The sequence below is a fragment of the Pleurodeles waltl genome, chromosome 10 (assembly GCF_031143425.1).
Source record: "Pleurodeles waltl isolate 20211129_DDA chromosome 10, aPleWal1.hap1.20221129, whole genome shotgun sequence".
In the NCBI taxonomy this organism is placed as follows: Eukaryota; Metazoa; Chordata; class Amphibia; order Caudata; family Salamandridae; genus Pleurodeles; species Pleurodeles waltl.
This window is the reverse complement of record NC_090449.1, coordinates 647,619,433-647,635,216: the sequence shown is the minus strand read 5'-3', so window position 1 is coordinate 647,635,216 and position 15,784 is coordinate 647,619,433. Positions and strand designations below refer to the sequence as shown.

At 47.9% G+C, this 15,784-nt stretch overlaps 1 long non-coding RNA gene across 1 annotated transcript in view; it reads right to left on the bottom strand.

The window, feature by feature from the left end:
- Positions 1-14,271: 14,271 nt before the first annotated feature.
- Positions 14,272-15,784, bottom strand: part of LOC138260801 (uncharacterized) — a 108,655-nt gene continuing 107,142 nt past the window's right edge. Inside the window, exon 3 of the long non-coding RNA XR_011198998.1 lies at positions 14,272-15,036. This is a non-coding gene — a long non-coding RNA (uncharacterized lncRNA). The remainder of the gene's footprint in view (positions 15,037-15,784) is intronic.

The window sequence follows — 15,784 nt, the reverse complement described above, 5'->3', positions numbered from 1 at the left end:
GTTTTATCAGTGAATTTCTGTTTTTTGTTGGTCTGTCAGCAAAAGCACATGTATGAATGTGTATTCTGTATTTTAACAATGGTTTTGTGACTCTGTTGCAATGTTACATTGGGGGCCACACAGGAGGGGACGACGGAGTCATGACTCCATGATCGTGGAAACCATTTCAAACTCATAAGGGGACCATCAGACACTCATTGGTAGACCTCCCGGGGCAGAGGACCTCTACCCTGACCCCTTACATTATTTACAGCCCCTATTTCCATCCACCAGTGCCATGCACCAGTTGATATGATGGCAGCCGCAACTTTCTCCACAGGTTGCGACCAGCCAATCACATTGCTTTCTTCTGTCGCACGGAGCAGCAATGCTTTGCGCTGAATTAGCAATGGATCCCCATCCCTAAATATACACATTTGGATATCCTTGATTTTCTCAAAATCTTTTGAACGGAGTTACACCAAATAACAAAAAATGCTCTTTCTGGACCAAGAGCTACCCTTCTGCCATATTCAGTGCAATTCCGTCCTGTAGTTTTGGCGCTATCGCTGTTCAAAATCCCTATAGAAAAATGAATGGGGAAAACGCATTTTGGGACCCCTCATTTTTCTTGGCCCCCCCTAAAGGCTACTGGGACATTATAGTTAGGTTCTGAATTTACTTGTACAAAACCATAGAAATTCAGCAGTTATAGCTATAGTTATTTCAAGTAACTACAACTCGCACCCTGAGGTAACTTTAACTCATGTCCTCGCCATGCACAGTTTATTATCAATAATTTTATTGCAAATGTTGCAGTGATAATATCAAAGATGCCATAGATGTCACCAATGATATAATATGTGAAGTAATTAGCTGTGCATGGTGAAGTTATAGTTACCTTAGGGAGCAAGTTATAGGGGGTCATTCTGACCCTGGCGGTCACCGACCGCCAGGGCCAGCGACCGCGGAAGCACCGCCAACAGGCTGGCGGTGCTTCCTGGGCCATTCTGACCGCGGCGGTAAAGCCGCGGTCAGAAAAGGGGAACCGGCGGTTTCCCGCCGGTTTTCCCCTGGCCCAGGGTGTGAGAAACTGGGGCTGATTGCAGAGGCCCCATAACTTTTTGCCCCCATTTTCCACTTTATGCTGGTGTTTTCCTGACTCTGATGGTGCCCTGGGTACTGCTAACCAGTCCCAGGGCCTGTGCTCTGTGTAAAATGGATATGCAAATTAGGCTAATTATAATTGGCTAAGTAAACCTACCTATAAGTCCCTAGTATATGGTAGGGCATGTAGGTTTAGGGACCACAGCATAGGTGGTGCACACCTAGGTGCATTGCTGAGGTGCCCAGTGTCATTTTAAAAGCAAGCCTGCCTTGCTGGCTGCTTTTAAATTAAAGTTATATGCAAATTCGACTTTGGAATTAAAGGTACTTCCAAAGTCTTAAACTACCTTATTTTTACATATAAGTCACCCCTAAGGTGTGCCCTATGTGCCCCTAGGGCTGGGTGCCATGTAACTATAAGCAGGGACTTTATAAAAATAGATTTATAAGCCCTGGTGAGGTAAAAACAGCCAAATTCGTTTTCCCTCATTGAAGTAAATGGCCTTCATAGGCTAGAATGGGCAGACTTTATTTAAAATTTTAAAGTCTCCTTAAATGTTACATACCAAGAATTTGGTATCAAATTGATTGTTATAATAAATCCCACAACTTCCAGTTGTTGGATTTAATATAACTAGTGCAGGTAAAAAGTTTAGACTTTACCTAAAAAGTTGCCAATTTCAGCTCTGCATTGTTTTTGCTGCTGTGCTCTGATTGGCCAGCCTGCAGCAGCTTCTGCCAGGCTACTTTAATGAGGTGTGAAGTGGCCTGACTTCACACAAAGGAATGTGCTTGGGGGAGAGAATCTCCCCTCAGCAGATGGGGAAGCAGGAAGGGGGAGGGCTGCCAAACTGGTCTTCAAAGGCAGAGAAGGACATTTGCAGCACCCAGCAACACCCCCACATCCTGCAACCCCAGACAGCTAGGTGCCCCCTTGATTAGATTAGGAGAGGGCAGGAGAGGGGTGTGTTTATGATTTTTAGCCACACCAGTGGGTGGGCTCAGCCAGATCTCTCCTCTAAAAATCAGATTCATCCATTTTGGATTTTTAGAGACTGTTGCCTTCTGGGATGGATTTTTGCCACACTTCCCAGGAAGTGGTCATCACAGGGGGACGACCCTGTCCCTGATTGGAGGACCAGGGCCCCCCTGCTTTTCACCCAGGAGCAAGGATAAAACTAGCAGACCTGCACCCACGCCTCAGATCCCCTCCAGAATTCAACAAGAAAGGAACTAAAGAAGAAGAAGGACTGCCCTGCTGGACCCCTGGCCTGCACCTGGACCCTGCACTCAGAAGGACTGCACCAGCTGCACACTTGGGCTTCACCACAAGAAGGACTTTGCCTGGCTTCAACTGGTTCAAGGAGGGACTCCCTGTTTGCTACAGGTGAAAAATTGCTAAACCAGAGTCCCCTGCACCAACTCCTGAAGAAAGCGACCAGCTGACCACTGTCCAGTGGCCAAAAAGGAGTTTGCACCAGGTGCATTCTGGGAGTTGAAGTCCGCACCCCCCAAGGACCATCGCAGAACTTCTGGACCCTTGGGGTGAGCTGTGGACCCCAAAAGAACCTTAAAAGAACATCTGGGTGAAGCCCCAGAAGTTTGGAAAAGATTTGAGAATTTTTGGAAAAAAGCTCCAGAGAGGGACCGACCCGCCGCGGAAATTCTAGCCGGCTTGCCTCAACCGCGACCCGGCCTGACTTCGTGGTTCGTACCGGTAAAGCAAAACATCCAAAAAAGAGACTAAGTCCGAACGTAAAAAGTTGACCGGGACCTCCCAGCCATCGTATCCGAGAAGGGCTCCATGGACGTCGGATCAAGATCCAGGTTTACCCCGGTCGAAGGATTTTCATCTCGAAAAAATGACTAAGTCCGAAGGTAAAAGTCTCCACCGAGGAAACCCACATCGCGTATCCGGACAAGGGCTCCAGGAGGTCAGATTCAACTGGCAGGTTCGTCCCGGTGAAGAAAAACTTCAAAATAAAGACTAAGTCAGAAGGTAACTTTTTAACCGAGGCCTCGCGCGACCTGTAGCCGAGCAGGGCTCCATCGCGGTCGGCCTGAAAGTATGACTTTGCCCCGGTCGAGGTGCAACCAGATGACCCGATTGGCGCTTTTTGTTTCTAAGCGCTAGAAAAGTAATAATTCTTTAAAAATTCATATCTCCGGTTCCCCTGAACCGATTTTAATCGTTTTTGTGTCATTTTAAAGATAAAAATATAAACTATTTTTATAAATTGGTTTTGGATTTTTAAACTGTTTCCTGTGTTTTATTTAATTACTGTTTTGTGATATTTGAATGCTTTACACTTTGTCTCCTAAGTTAAGCCTTGACGCTCAATGCCAAGCTACCAAGGGTAGAGCTGGGATTAATTTACTGAGACCTAACTGTACCTATGTGGAGGTTAGTGGCTTGTTGCTAGGTGTAGGTACCTACCTGCCCTACCAATAACCCATTTTCCAACACAGGGAATCCAAGCAGCCATGGGGATTCCGACCCCCTTCCCGCCATCCTGTTCCTGGCAGTTCTTACCGCCAGGAACAGGATGGCGGGAACGGGTGTCGTGGGGCCCCTGGGGGCCCCTGCACTGCCCATGCCACTTGCATGGGCAGTGCAGGGGCCCCCTAACAGGGCCCCATAAAGATTTTCAGTGTCTGCTGTGCAGACACTGAAAATCGCGACGGGTGCCACTGCACCCGTCGCACCCCTTCAACTCCGCCGGCTCCATTCGGAGCCGGCTTCATTGTTGAAGGGGCTTTCCCGCTGGGCCGGCGGGCGGCCTTCTGGCGGTCGCCTGCCGGCCCAGCGGGAAAGTCAGAATGACCGCCGCGGTCATTTGACCGCGGTACGGTCTTTTGGCGGTGACCCCCATAGTCACTTGAAATAACTCGAATTCTAACTGCTGAATTTCTATCGTTTTGTATGAGTAAATTCAGAACCTAAATATAACGTCCCTGAAACCTTTGTTTTTTTCAGTGCATTTCTATGGTTCTGTAGCATAAAGTAATTTTAACTACTATACATTATTCCAAACCAAACCAGGCCCTACAGTCAGGTCCTTATAGCCACCCAACCCTGCGCCACGCAGTGCCTTTGGCCATGGACACCGGAGCTTAGCCATAGTGTCTGTCTCTGTCCGTGGATCTGTGAGTGGGTTTGTGAGTGTCTGAGTGGGTCTGTAAGTGGGTGTGTGAGTCTATGAGTGGGTCTGAGTGGGTGCACGAGTATCTGAGTGTGTGTATGAGTAGGTGCATGAGTCTCTGAGTTATTGGAATTTGACCCTGGGGAATAGGGTTCCCGGGGACAATTAAGGCTTGGGGAGGGGGGCTGCATACCCACTCCCATTAATATGCATGTTTTGGCCCACCGAGAGGATAGCATCCCAAGACACTGAAGGCCAACCTTGCACCTTGCATACCAATTTCTTTGCCTGCGCTGGGGTTCACAGCCTGCTGGGGTTAGTCACATTGCCTGGTGGCAGACCAAGCCCTCTCACTAACACCCTGCTGTCCACAGCCAAAGGCTATGGGCAGCAAGGAGCCGAATGCAGGGCCAGGCTACAAGCCATGCCTCGGACCAACCCCACGCACTACCAAAGGCTGCATCAATTAGGCTGGCTCCGGGTGGCTGCCTTTAGAAAGTTGGACTCAGGAAGTTGCTGCAAGCCAGGCCCTGTAGCCAACCTCACTCCATGCACTATGAAAGGCTGTGCACAGCATGGGGTTGGTTGCCTCCCGGTGGGTTGGGAGCCAGGCCCTGTGGCCAATCCATCCTTGTGAACAGTTGAAGGCCATGCACAGCGTGGCGCAAGATGCCTGTTGCCAACCTCACAGTATGGGATTGGCTGCTGCTAGGTGTTTGAAGCCTTCAGTCAGGCCCTGCACCAACCACGCATGGCTGAAGGCCACGTACGGTGAGTGAATGGCTTTACGTGTGGTAACAAAATGTTACCTTACATTACAAAACCCTTGTAATTCACTGAAAAAAACAAAGGTTAAGGTAACGTTATAGTTAGGTGAAATGTTCAGTAACAACTTAATGTTTTAAACTAAACAAACACTGAAATTCACCAGTTATAGTTATCTCAAGTAACTATACCTCATTCTCTAAGGCACCTATAACTCATGCCCTCGCCATGCGCTGCTCATTACTCAACATATTACATCATTCATGATATCTTCTATTACATCATTGATAGTATCACTGCGACATTTGCAAGAACCTTATTCATGAGAAAACTGTTCATGTCGGGAGCACGAGTTATAGTTCCCTTAGGGCACATTATGTTATTACTAATCATTTAACCTAACAATAACATCACTTTAACTTTTGTTTTTTTAGTGGCAGTTGTCCCAAGGCAGTTATAGTTAGGTCTGCTGTTCCCTAGGAAGAAAATGTTTTGTGTTGCTTTTTACTTTGGCACCGTTTTATGAATCTCCACAAAACTTTTGAAAAAGGTGCTACTTTATGACTAGTTCATGCATGGAATGTTTCGGGGGATAGGTCAAGCGGGGGCCAAATAAAAAGGTAGGTCCTAAAATGCAAAATCCCAAGGCTTTTCTATAGACTTCGTTAGGCAGGCTACAGTAAAAACTGCTGAATGGAACTACCCCAAATTTGGCAGGAGGCTAGATCTTGGTCCACAGATTGTGCTTTTTGTGATTTTGTGTCAAATCAAATCAAATCATTAACATTTATAAAGCGTGCTACTCACCCGTGCGGGTCTCAAGGCGCTAAGGGAAAAAGGGGGGGGGTTATCGCTGTTCGAACAGCCAGGTCTTTAGGAGTCTCCGGAAAGCGGAGTGGTCCTGGGTGGTCCTGAGGCTGGTGGGGAGGGAGTTCCAGGTCTTGGCCGCCAGGAAGGAGAAAGATCTCCCACCCGCCGTGGAGCGGCGGATGCGAGGGACAGCAGCGAGTGAGAGGCCAGAGGAGTGGAGGAGGCGGGTGGGGACGTAGAAGCTGAGGCGTCTGTTGAGGTATTCCGGTCCCTTATCGTAGAGGGCTTTGTGTGCGTGGGTGAGAAGTCGGAAGGTGATCCTTTTGCTGACAGGGAGCCAATGCAGGTGTCTTAGGTGTGCGGAGATGTGGCTGCTGCGGGGTATGTCGAGGATGAGGCGAGCCGAGGCGTTTTGAATGCGTTGCAGGCGATTTTGGAGTTTGGCTGTGGTCCCGGCGTAGAGGGTGTTGCCGTAGTCCAGGCGGCTCGTGACGAGGGCGTGGGTCACGGTTTTTCTGGTGTCGGCGGGGATCCAGCGGAAGATCTTGCGGAGCATGCGGAGGGTGAGGAAGCAGGAGGAGGACACGGCGTTGACTTGCTTGGTCATGGTGAGAAGAGGGTCCAAGATGAAGCCGAGGTTGCGGGCGTGGTCTGTGGGGGTCGGTGCGGTGCCGAGGGCCGTGGGCCACCAGGAGTCGTCCCAGGCGGACGGGGTGTTGCCGAGGATGAGGACTTCCGTTTTTTCAGAGTTCAGCTTTAGGCGGCTGAGCCTGATCCAATCTGCGACGTCCTTCATACCCTCTTGTAGGTTGGTCTTGGCACTGGCGGGGTCCTTGGTGAGGGAGAGTATAAGTTGGGTGTCGTCAGCGTAGGAGGTGATGATGATGTCGTACTTGCGTACGATGTTGGCGAGGGGGCTCATGTAGACATTGAAGAGTGTCGGGCTGAGTGATGAGCCTTGGGGTACGCCGCAGATGATCTTGGTTGGTTCTGAGCGAAACGGAGGGAGGTAAACTCTTTGGGAACGGTTTGAGAGGAAGGAGGCGATCCAGTCCAGGAGTCCAGGGCCTGGCCTTGGATCCCGATGGAGCGGGGGATTAGGGTGTGGTGACAGACGGTGTCAAAGGCAGCCAAGAGGTCGAGCAGAATGAGGGCGACTGTTTCACCGTTGTCCATCAGGGTTCTGATGTCGTCAGTGACTGAGATGAGGGCGGTTTCAGTGCTGTGGTTGGTTCGGAATCCGGTTTGTGAGGGGTCGAGCAGGTTGTTGTCTTCCAGGAAGGTGGTCAGCTGTTTGTTGAAGGTCTTCTCTATTACTTTGGCTGGGAAAGGCAGAAGAGAGATGGGGCGCAAGTTTTTTAGGTCGCTCGGGTCAGCCGTAGGTTTCTTTAGTAGGGCGTTGACTTCGGCGTGTTTCCAGCATTCGGGGAAGGTAGCAGAAGAAAAAGAAGAGTTCATGACGGTCTGGAGGTGCGGGCGATGATGTCGTCGGCTTTGTTAAAGATGAAGTGCGGGCAGGGGTCCGAAGGGGCGCCGGAGTGGATAGAGTTCATGATGGATTTGGTTTCTTCCGTGTTGATGTGGGACCAGTTGTTGAGGGTGATGGCTGTGGATGCCGGTTCGGTGGTGTATGGTTGGGTCTGGTGTCCAAAGCTGTCGTGGAGGTCGCTAATCTTGCGATGGAAGAAAGTGGCGAGGGATTCGCACAGATCCTGTGAGGGTGTGACGGCGTTGGCGCTGGGGTTGGAGAACTCCTTGACGATGCTGAAGAGTTCTCTGCTGTTGTGTCTGTTTTTGTCCAGTCTGTCGGTGAAAAAGTTCCTTTTGGCAGCGCGGATCAGGTGGTGGTGTTCGCGGGTAGCGTTCTTGAGGGCGGTCATGTTGTCAGCGGTGCGGTCCTTGCGCCAGACTTTCTCAAGGGCGCGACAAGTTTTCTTTGATTCTTTGAGGGTGTCAGAGAACCAGAGAGGTTTTTTGGTGTTGGTCTGTCGATGCGTGCGTTTGAGGGGAGCAAGGATGTCTGCGCAGTTGGAGATCCAGTTTGTGAGGTTGAGGGCTGCGTCGTTGGGGTCGGTGGTGAGGGTGGGTTGGTTGGCGGCGAGTGCGGAGAAGAGTTGCTCTTCGGGGATCTTGTTCCACTGTCGACGAGGGATGGGTTGGGTGCGGAGGTGACGGGTCTCGCGTCGGAATGTGAAGTGGACGCAGCTGTGGTCGGTCCAGTGTAGGGCGGAGGCGTGGCTGAAGAAGACGTGTTTGCTGGCGGAGAAGATGGGGTCAAGCGTGTGTCCGGCGATGTGGGTGGCGGTGTTCACCAGTTGTTTGAGGCCGAGGTTGGCGAGGTTGTCGAGCAGGGTGGTGGTGTTGGGGTCGTTGTTTTGTTCCAGATGGAAGTTGAGGTCACCTAGGAGGATGTAGTCCGGCGAGGGCGTGCGGGGAGATGAAGTCGGCGATGGCGTCGCTGAAAGGGGCGCGTGGGCCGGGAGGACGGTAGACGAGGGATCCTCTGAGGGTGGTCCTCGGATCGGTGCGAATCTGAAAATGCAGGTGTTCAGCGGCGAGAGGGGTGTCTTCGGTGGAGGTGGTGACGCTGATGGAGTCTTTGAAGACGATGGCGATACCTCCTCCTACCTGGTTGGTGCGGTCTTTTCTGGAGATCTTGTAGCCTTCGGGGATGGCAGTGGCGATGTCAGGGGCCGAGGAGGCGTTCTTCCAGGTCTCCGTGATGAAGGCGACATCCGGTGCTATGGAGTCCAGGAGGTCCCAGAGTTCAATGGCGTGTTTGTGGACGGAGTGAGCGTTGACTAGGATGCACTTGAGGTGGTTGATGGCGCGTGGGCTTGTGGTCGTGGTTGTTGCGTGGTGGAAGGTGCGTTTGCAGGAGTTGACGGCGAAGGGTCCATGGGTGCGTTTGGGGTGAGCTTGGAAGCAGGTGTTGGAGCGTCCTGGGTTGAGGGCGTGGAGGGTGGTGGGGTCGTAGCGGGTCAGCGGGGCTTGGGAGAGCTGGGGACCAGGGGTCGTGGCGCTGGGCGCGGGCCCGGCGCGGACGGGCGCAGACGGGCTTGCCTCTGGCGCGCCGGCGCACCCGCTGAGCACTCGTGCAGCGGCCGCCATATGAGGTAGGAGGGGGGGGAGGGGTCAGGTGGGGGCGAATGGGAGCTGGGGGGCGGGGGCGTGCAGGAGGTCGCGGCGGGAAAGCGCGAGGGAGGGGGGGACAGGTAGAGTGAGAAGAGCTGGGGGAGGGAGGTTTAAGGGTGGAGGGGGGTGAGTGTTAGGAGGTTTAGGAGATAAGGGAGAAAGATAGGAGTAGGGTTGAGAAGATAGGGGAGGGGGGGTTGTAGAGGTGGGTGAGGGTGAGAGGTAGAGTGAGAGGATAGGAAGATAGGTAATAGAGGGGGTGAGGGAGGGGGGGAGAGATTGAGAAATAGATAGAGAAAATAGATAGGGAAATCGATAGATAGGGAAATAGATAGAGAGATAGGAAGATAGGAGGAGGTGGAGAGTGAGGGAGTTAGATAGTGGGATAGAGAGTTAGAGAGATAGGTAGATAGGAGGAGTGAGGGAGGTAGATAGTGAACGGGTTAGATAGGAGAGATAGAGAGGGGGATGCGAGTGGGGGAGGAGGATGAGGCAGGAGCAGGAGGGCAGGCGCGGGGAGAAGAGGACGGAGGAGGCAGAAGAGCCGAAGACAAGAAGAACAGAAGACAAGAAGAACAGAAGAACAGAAGAACGGAAGGAGAGAAGAAAGGAAGATCAGAAGACCGGAAGGAGAGAAGAAAGGAAGACCGGAAGAACACAGAAGAACATAGAAGAACACAGAAGAACATAGAAGAACACAGAAGAAGATACAGAAAAATGAAGAACAGAGGGCAGAAGACCACAGAAGAAGATGAGGAAGAAGAGTGAAGACGGGGGAAAGAAGAGTACAGAAGAAGATTACAGAGGAGGAGCGAGGAGGAAGAAAAGAAGAACAGAGAAGAAGAAAAGAAGAAAAGAAGCAGGAGCAGGAGAGAGGGTGAGTAGCGCGGGGCAGAGCGAGGGGCTGGGAGGGGGGGTACTTACTGTGAGGTGGGTCTCAGGAACTCAGGAACCTGGAGGAGCTGCAGCGGCAGGGGGAGCGACCTACCCTTGGGTCAAGGGTCGCTACCACTGTCGCGCAGCGGCCGCCATATGAGGTAGGGGGGGGAGGGGTCAGGTGGGGGCGAATGGGAGCTGGGGGGCGGGGGCGTGCAGGAGGTCGCAGCGGGAAAGCGCGAGGGAGGGGGGGACAGGTAGAGTGAGAAGAGCTGGGTGAGGGGGGTTTAAGGGTGGAGGGGGGTGAGTGTTAGGAGGTTTAGGAGATAAGGGAGAAAGATAGGAGTAGGGTTGAGAAGATAGGGGAGGGGGGGTTGTAGAAGTGGGTGAGGGTGAGAGGTAGAGTGAGAGGATAGGAAGATAGGTAATAGAGGGGGTGAGGGAGGGGGGGAGAGATTGAGAAATAGATAGAGAAAATAGATAGGGAAATCGATAGATAGGGAAATAGATAGAGAGATAGGAAGATAGGAGGAGGTGGAGAGTGAGGGAGTTAGATAGTGGGATAGAGAGATAGAAAGATAGGTAGATAGGAGGAGTGAGGGAGGTAGATAGTGAACGGGTTAGATAGGAGAGATAGAGAGGGGGATGCGAGTGGGGGAGGGGGATGAGGCAGGAGCAGGAGGGCAGGCGCGGGGAGAAGAGGACGGAGGAGGCAGAAGAGCCGAAGACAAGAAGAACAGAAGACAAGAAGAACAGAAGAACAGAAGAACAGAAGACCGGAAGGAGAGAAGAAAGGAAGATCAGAAGACCGGAAGGAGAGAAGAAAGGAAGACCGGAAGAACACAGAATAACATAGAAGAACACAGAAGAACACAGAAGAACACAGAAGAAGATACAGAAAAACGAAGAACAGAGGGCAGAAGACCACAGAAGAAGATGAGGAAGAAGAGAAGAAGAGTGAAGACGGGGGAAAGAAGAGTACAGAAGAAGATTACAGATGAGGAGTGAGGAGGAAGAACAGAAGAACAGAGAAGAAGAAAAGAAGAAAAGAAGCAGGAGAGAGGGTGAGTAGCGTGGGGCAGAGCGAGGGGCTGGGAGGGGGGGTACTTACTGTGAGGTGGGTCTCAGGAACTCAGGAACCTGGAGGAGCTGCAGCGGCAGGGGGAGCGACCTACCCTTGTGTAAATCTATTCAATAGTTTTTGAGAAATGAAGTGACAAAAATAATTCTGTATCTGCACGGTTGGGTCCACAAGAGTCTCGGTAGACTCTTGCGGCAGCAGCAGGTTAAAAATTGAGCATTCTCATTGGCCCAGACAGCTTTATTTCCTGTGGGCCACCTCACTTAAGTGGGAATCAGACTCCCACAAGACGGAGTGCTTTGATTGGCTTCTAGCAACATGAGAAAAATGTTGCTGGTAGCCATTACAGGACTTGGAGACTTAGGGCCCGATTTAGATCTTGGCAGGACTACCATCATCCTGCCGCAGTAGCGGTCATAAATATTCCATCAAGCTGACAGAGTTCAAACCGCAGTATTTACATCTATGATGATTCAACCTCCATCCAGTGCTAGCTTATACTACTCTGTTGCAGTCAGGATGGTGGGATTGCACCAAACATATTTACATGTGACAGTCATGCTGTGGTGTACCAGCTGAGGTCCCCTGACAGCGGGAGTCCATTGCAGGAACTGTTCAGTATTGTACTATGGCTGCTGGATTGGATAGATGCTAGCAACACACACCTGATGGCCAGTTGTGAACACCTGCAAACCACACTATAAAACAAATTCCTTTTCAGAACAAGTTTTTTAGACATTCACTGAGGCAAGGAGGAGGAATACATGGTTTACATAGGGAGAATTGTCAGTCATGGTGCATGAAATTATTAGAGTAGTACCTCAGTTGTTTGGAGTACAAATAACAAAAATATCTCAGAAAAGGCAAATGTGGGCCAGTATAGTTAACAGAGTGACTGCTGTAGCAAACAATCTGTGCACACTGGAGGAAATTAGGAAGAGGTGGCATGACTTGTGGGGGAAAGTGTGCTTCCTGGCCTCCAAGTGTCACGTTGAGACCCAAAGGATTGGTGGTGGTTCACCTAGCCATTGTTACAACTCTTTCCCTGGGAGGAGAAGGTCTTGCAGATCCTAAATCTTGAAAGCTTGACAGGAATCCCTGGTCGAGTGGAGACTAGTAAATTAAACTTAGCAGTGTCTCACTACTCACAAATGAAGTTTTTGTCATTAAGGTAGATGTTCAGAATGTTTGAAGTCCCTTATCAAAACATACATAGCTAAACTCGATTCACCAAAATAACTTGTTTTATCCAAATTACTAGAATCATGGTTGTATCTCTCTTTTCAATAATGCTCAAAATGTTCTGTCAACATGTGTGTTGTTCTCAATGGATCTTCCCTTGTATTTGCCTAGTTCCTTGCTTTATTTCAATGTATGTTGTTGTACTTAAAAAACAGGTTCCAAACTCCACCTATTTGCGCATGAAGGAATAGTGCTTGTAAGTGTTTTTTTACCTATTTACATCATTCACATATGTGTGTACATATTATAAATGTGTGTTCATTTTCTCTGCAGAAATTTAAATATATATGTTTAACTCATACCTTAACAACTATTGTCAATGGTGTTTACAAATTTCTACAACTACCATGTAGCCCTGTTTTTGTCTCTGGAAAAAAATAGTGCAATGTGATGTTGCTCAACTTCCCTTTACTTCAGTATATGCACATATGTCAACGTCTTACGCATTTGTCATTCACCATTTCATTCTATGTATGAAAATGTAATTTGCTGTTTGTTCTAATATGTTGTCACCTTCTTTTTACACCATTGAATTGATGTAATTTCTCACATAATTCATAGTTTGTTGAATGTAAGATTTGTAATCATGTTCTGTGACATGGTGAACATAAGTGGTATTGATACAAAATTTACTTTGCAGTGTCCATATGATGACAAATGCCACTAATTCCAATAAGCTGCACTATAGTATTTTGTTTAGCCTGCTAGGCCTTGGAATGGTTAAGTTCTAATTTCTCCTCACTACTGTGTTGGGGTGAAAGGTCTAGCACATGTAATGTACATTTTCTAAATAACATTTTCCATTTCAGGTCATCTCTTCAACACTGTTACTGAAGCTGGCTTCTGTGTAAATTACCCTGCATGTGTAAAATAATAAAAATCACACATAGGCCTAATCATTCCAATAATCATAATGTCAACTTTTAGGTTCCTTCATGTGTAGCTGAAGACACATTTGAGGTACAATGTAGACTTTTCATTTCATATTGTAAATCATTTTATGTCTAACTCCCAGGGCCTGTTGAGACACCTCCACTCCAGACCAGGATCAAGCATTCAATGAAGATACCACTCCTGCAAGTCGAGATGATGTGGAAATGCCTGGTCTAACTGGTCTTTTCAGGCAGGCATCTACAGTGAGTCTCACTCTGCTTACACCTACATCTCCCACCCCATCTGCAACAACATCTCAGACTCCGGATACCTCCACTTCCTTTATCAAAAGGAGCATCACGCCAATCTTGTTCCCCAGTCCTGGCAGCTGTTGAGCCAACACCACCAGTGCCACCTTCAGTTCTACCAGGACCCAGTGCTATGGTTCTCACTGCCACAAGGGCACAGGGTAGTGTGGATAGGGAGTCATGGGAGGGAACCAGTGAGCCAGAAAAGTGAGGCCACTGGGGTAACTGTCACCCAGGACCACCATTAACCGAGTCTTCGGAGCACTAGAGCTGTGCCAAGAAGTGACGGCCCAGGTCTTTACAAAGCACTGGGACATGAAGCTGCTACGGAGGTAGCACAATGTAGAGATGCAGAATCACAACTTCATTTTGTGCTCCCTAACTGGGGTGATGTTTGACATTTATCATCATGTATGCAGAGCTTTTCCTGTACCACCTGCCCCTGTCTGTGGTCCTTCAACATCAGGACAAAATACACCTTCCTCAGCCACAGACAAGGAGGCCCTGCCACAATAGGAAACTGCTCCACCCATCCCAGTCCTTGTAACTGTGACTCCGCACCCTAGGAAAGAACATTCATCCAAACTACAGGGACCTCCGCCACCACCTCCAAGAGATTCCAAACCTAATTTCCTCCAGTGTGTATCTACCATTCACTTTGTAGACTATTTCATGAACACATTTACTGTTTTTGTGGACAGTTGTATTTTTTACATTGGACTTCAAACAATTTTAGTTCATCATAAATAGTTTCATCCACCACAATGGACTGTATTTTAGTTTTATTTTTCATTTGATTTTAAGATTCAAACTTTTTTGGGGTTAATTTGTTTCAGTAAAATAATTTCACATAACACAAAGTCAAAGACTGGTGTTGTATTTATTGTAGTTTGTCCTTTTTTATGTCTTCCTTTTACCATGCTTTTTAACACATTTTAATCAATAAGTTCTAAACAAAAATAAGATATAACAATGTTTGCCATTTCTAACAAACTTAAAACAAATGAAATCTCAATTTATAAATGTCATACATTTGTAAGTAGCAATTCTTTGTGCACATTTTGGTTCATTTGTTCATCTCATGTATAATCCAAGTAGTCTATGTAATTTAGAATTTGACACTCCATGACCTTGAAACCATGGAAGAAGGGGTAATAATCAAATAAACATATTAAATAGGCAGACTATAATTTATTTATGTCATCAGCTTGAACAAGACATCCTGCTTCACAATAGGAATTCAACATCAATTACACCAATAGTCAAAATCATGGCAGTACTACATTATGTAGCCACAGGATAATTTCAATACACTTTGGCATTATCAGTTGGCATGTCTCAACCAAATTTCAGTGGTGTGCTGCAAAACGTTCTTTCTACAATAATGAGACAAATCAACAGCTGCATGTACAAAATGAAGATGAAGCCAATGTGAAGAGAGATCACTATGCTATGGTTTGACATATACATGTGGTTAGAGGAAGTTAAACAGCGCATTTTGCCTACTGGCCACATCCAGCAGAAAACAGGTTTGATAAAATCTCAAGAACATCCATTAATTTATTGTGCAAGTTGTCTCTGTACAAGGTCTGCACATCCAAAGTGTGTGTCTGTGCCAGGATCAACCCATGTTCCCCTTGTACTTTCCAACAGCAATATATCACTGCAAATGTCACAACTTTGAAATGTCCAAATGAAGATGACATGGTGAAGGATCCTAAAACAGAATAACAAGGGAAAATAATGATTTCACATTAGAAAATTGACTAAAATGAAAAGTTAGGAGGACACATATACCTAGCACAAGTAAAGATAATTTATGTCCATAAACACAGTAGTCAATGTATGGAAACTTGGATCAACAAACATATTTACCCTGGACTTTTGTGAACTAACCATTACTACTAAATTACCACCACAAACTGATATGTTCACTATGCTACAAGTTGTTCTGACATTTGATGTTACAATATGTAAAGTTAAACTTATACAGTACTCAAGTGAAAAAGTTGTCAATAACATCTTGACATATGCCAATTCGCTGAACTTCATCACTGTCATTTTCATTGGATATTTCAGCATTGATTTTCTTTCTTCTCATTTTATTACTGTAGCCTGTGATTTTAATGTGTCCCTAGAGCCAAACTCTCTCTTCTCTGAGATAACGCAGGTAGAGGATTCTAATTGCAGAATTCCTCCAGTCTCGTCTTCGATAAAACAGCCTAAATCCAGGATTAGAGCCCTGAAGGTTATTGATCTAATGATAACTCACGGTCTACGCTCAGGAAACGGATGCTTTCCCTCAGATATGCCAGCTAAACCTTCCTTTTTTAGAGGGTCTTATAGTAGTTTACTCGACTTTGTGCTTCTTGATGTGAGGATCTGGCATGCTAACAAAGATCTTAGGGTGGGTAATCAATATATTAGCGGCCACTCACCAATTTTGGTAGCATATGATGGGCGGT